The sequence below is a fragment of the Trichechus manatus genome, unplaced genomic scaffold (assembly GCF_000243295.1).
Source record: "Trichechus manatus latirostris isolate Lorelei unplaced genomic scaffold, TriManLat1.0 scaffold00071, whole genome shotgun sequence".
NCBI classification, from domain to species: domain Eukaryota; kingdom Metazoa; phylum Chordata; class Mammalia; order Sirenia; family Trichechidae; genus Trichechus; species Trichechus manatus.
The window spans coordinates 7,711,692-7,716,461 of record NW_004444007.1 but is presented as its reverse complement, the minus strand read 5'-3'; positions in this window follow the sequence as shown (position 1 = coordinate 7,716,461).

Below are 4,770 nucleotides of genomic sequence, written 5' to 3'. Positions count from 1 at the left end.
TCTTCATTCTCTTAATAGGGTCTTTGGCATTGCAAAAATTTTAATTCTGATGAAGTCCAATTGATCAAGTTTTTCATTAATGAATCTTGATTTTGGTGTCATGTGTAAGAACTTCTTGCCTACCCCTAAGGTCGCTACGAGTCAGAATTGACTTGACAGCACACAACAACAACAACAGGTCCCAAAGATATTCATCTCTGTTTGCTTCTAAAGTCAGATAGTTTTACATTTAAATCCATAATCCAGCTTGAGTTAACTTTTATATAAGGTGTGGGGTTTAGGAAAAGATTTATTTATTTTTCCTTAGGGATGTCTAATTGATAGAACAACATTTGTTGAAAATACTGTCCTTCATCCAGTTTGCACCTTTGTCAAAAACAGTAAGGTATACCTGTGTAGGTCTATTTCTAGGTTTTCTATTCTGTTCTATGATTCATTTATCTCAACAATTACTGTAGCTATAGAGTAAGTTCTAACATTGGATAGAGTGATTTTTCCAACTTTATTCTTTTTCAAGTTGCCTTCACTATTCTAAGTCTTTTGCCTTTCCATACAAACTTTAGAATATGCTTGTCTATATTTACAAATATGTTGTTGGGATTTTGATAGAAATTGTGTTAAACTTATAGATAAATTTGGGAAGAATTTGACTAAGTTATTTAAAAGGTTCAAATAAGAAAAAAAAGAATTACATAAAATACACAATTACAATAAAAAGAAAATAAGATTAAAAAGTAAACGTACCTTTCCACTAGTTCTATGCCTCCTTACCTCACTTTCTTTTCCAATAAAGATTGTAACATGGTGCATTACTTTTTTATGATTAAAAATTCACCTAACAGTTACTCATTAAAACCTGATGTACAAGTATTCTTACCAGTCCTACCTGTCTTCAGTACCAAGCAAAATTAATCAGTGTCCTATGAAGGACTAACATTTTTATAGAAGAAATACCTAACGTTTTAATAATTGGAAGCATTTTGATTAGTAAGATTTTACTTATCTCTCTGCCAGTCTCACTTTCTTCTACTGTTATTCTAGCTGACTTCTCCAACTTTCTGCTAGAAAAGGGGATGAATTTAGCACAGAGCTTGGCTGTTAACCAAAGGATCAGCAGTTCAAATCCACCAGCCACAACTTGCAAAGCCTTGAGGCAGTTCTACTCCGTCCTAAAGGGTCATTATGAGTCAGAATCAGGTTTGGTTTGGTGTTTTTTTGCTCTATATCATACACACACACACACACACACACACACACACACATACACACACATATATATATATAATACACATATTACATATATATCTCTATCCCTATCTCCACATCTAAATATATTGGTGTTTTGGTGCTGAATTAAAAGGGTACCACTAAGTAAATAACAAATTTATTTAATTTATCTTAAAACCCCATTTAATATAAATTCTATCTGTATATATATACCTGGAGCCCTGGTGGCACAATAGTTAAGTGCTTGACTGCTTTCTGAAAGGTTGGCAATTTGAACCTATCCAGCGGCTCTGTGGGAGAAAGACCTGGCAATCTGCTTCTGTAAACATTACAGCCTAGAAAACCCTATAGGGCAGTTCTACTCTGTCACATGGGGTTGCCATGAGTCAGAATCAACTCGACAGTACCTAACAACAACTATATATATATATATAGTGCATGTATGTACAGGTAGTATTTGAGTTATGGCAAACCACACTTAAAGCTGTCTGCTGTGTGTGTGGTTTTTTTTTTTTGTACATCTTATCTTTAGTAATATATACTACATACAATATTACCGTGCAAAATGATGTTATCATTTTCAGATGTTCACTCGTAGATGTTCAGTGTTATGATTTACTCTTCAAAACACTGCCATATAGCAGGCTATGACCTGGGCTACAATGAAGTCAGTGTCGGTGTCAGGAGTCATAAGGAACAGAAAGTTGGGCATTGTTCAACTTTAACGACATACAACCACTTAACTGCACACGTGTCCAACAGCTATTGCTTGATAATACCCCAGGCCATCCTCCTCACAGAGATGATCTAAGTCAAGATGTGAAAGTGATATCTATCTCCCAAATAGACAGCTGTGATTCAGCCTATGGATTAAGGTGTGATCGCCTCCTTCAAGGCATACTACCTACAAACTACGTTTGTTCAAGCAATAGCTGCAACAGATGGAGGTATGGTAATACTACGAAATTTATGGAAGAATTATAATATTATTCTGTGGATCTGGAACATTGCATCTTCCTATGAAGAAGTTATGGGAAAATGCACTCAGGGGATATGGAAAAAATTGCTGAGTTACGCGAACAAGCTCCAAGCATTTGCTCAGGATAATATGATGGAAGACATCAATGTGAAAACGTCCATATGGCAAGAATGCTAAATTTAAAACTTGATATCACCAATGTGGAACAGCACAAAGATCTTGAAGTAGGGGAACTGACAGATTGGGACTTAATGGAGTTTGAAGAGGAAAGAAATAATGAGGAAGAGGAAGAAGTTCTCAAAAATATTTTACAGTAAAAGGATAACCTGAAGTTTTTTTCTAAACTAAATCAGGGGCTTCAGTTACTTGAAAACATGGACCTGAATGCTAAACTGTTTTGCTAAAGTCGATAGGTGGATTTGGGAAGCAGTGAGATGTTACCACGAAATACATGAAGAAAAAAAAGAAAAAGATCATACAGACAACTCTCACTAATTTTCTGACTAGAAATGGCATCCCCATTCCCAGGGATAATCCAGATGACCTAGAACCTTCCACAAGTGGAGTTATTACCGCAACTGACAAAGTGCCAACATCATCCAACTCTTCTTCGACGTTGGAGTAAATTTTTATAATTTGTGTATTTTTGTATGTATGTATGTATTAAAATATACCTGTAAGTGGAAAAACTAATCATTAACTTTATATGCAAAGGGTAGAGCCCTGGTTAAGTAAAGCATTATTGAAGAAGAAGAATAAAGTAGGAGGACTCGCACTACCTGACCTCAGAACCTACTATACAGCTGCGGTAGTCAAAACAGCCTGGCACTGATACAACGACAGATATGTTGATCAATGGAACAGAATTGAGAACCCACCTATAGTCACCTGATCTTCGACAAGGGCCCAAAGTCCATCAAATGGGGAAAAGACAGTCTTTTTAACAAATAGTGCTGGCAAAACTGGATGTCCATCTGCAAGAAAATGAAACAGGACCCGTACCTCACACCATACACAAAAACTAATTCAAAATGGATCAAAGACCTAAATATAAAACCAAAAACTATAAAGATCATAGAAGAAAAAATAGGATCAATGCTAGAGGTCCTAATACACGGCATTAACAGGATACAAACCATAACTAACAACACACAAACTCCAGAAGACAAGCTAGATAACCGGGATCTTCTAAAAATTAAACACTTACGCTCATCAAAAGACTTCACCAAAAGAGCAAAAAGAGAATCTACAGACTGGGTAAAAAATTTTGGCTATGACAAATCCAACAAAGGTCTAATCTCTAAAATCTACAAGAAAATCCAACACCTCTACAACAAAAAGTCAATGATCCAATTAAAAAATAGGCAAAGGAAATGAACAGACACCTCACCAAAGAAGACATTCAAGCAGCTACCAGACACGTGAGGAAATGCTTGCGATCACTGGCCATTAGAGAAATGCAAATCAAAACCACAAAAAAATGACATCTTACCTCGACATTACTGGCACAAATCAAAAAAACAGAAAATAACAAATGTTGGAGAGGCTGCGGGAAGATTCGAACTCTTATGCACTGCCAGTGGGAATGCAAAACAGTACAACCGTTTTCGAAAACAATATGGCGCTCTCTTAGAAAGCTAGAAATAGAAATACCATATGATTCAGCAATCCAACTCCTAGGAATATATCGTAGAGAAATAACAGCCATCACACGAATAGACATATGCACACCCATGTTCATTGCAGCATTGTTCACAACAGCAATAAAATAGAAACAACCTAGATGCCCATCAGCAGATGGGCGGATAAACAAACTATGGTACATACACACAAGGAAGTACTAAGCAATGATAAAGAACAATGATAAATCTGCGAAGCACCTCACAACATGGATGAATCTGGAGGACATTATGCTGAGTGAAATAAATCAATCACAAAAGGACAAATATTGTATAAGACCACTACTATAAAAACTCATGAAAAGGTTTATACACAAAAAGAAACAATCTTTGATGGTTATGAGGGAGGGAAGGGGTCGGGATGGAAAAACACTAAATAGACAATAGGTAAGTGGTCACTCTGGTGAAGGGTAAGACAGTACACAGTACTGGGGAAGACAGCACAACTTGTCCAAGGCAAGGCCATGAAGCTCCACAGATGCATCAAAACTCCTGAGGGACTGAATTGCTGGGCTGCGGGCTGGGGGGACCACGGTCTCAGGGAACATCTGGCTCAATTGGCATAATATAGTTTATAAAGAAAATGTTCTACATTCTACTTTGGTGAGTAGCATCTGGGGTCTTAAAAGCTTGTGAGCAGCCATCTAAGATACTCTACTGGTCTCATCCTATCAGGAGCAAGGGAGAATGAAAAAAACCAAAGACACAAGGGAAAGATTAGTCCGAAGGACTAATGGACCACAAGTAGCACAGACTCTACCAGACTGAGTCCCGCAAAACTAGATGGTGCCTGGCTGCCACCACCAACTGCTCTGACAGGGATCACAACAGAGGGTCCCAGGCAGAGCTGAAGAAAAATGTAGAACAAAATTCTAACTCACAAAA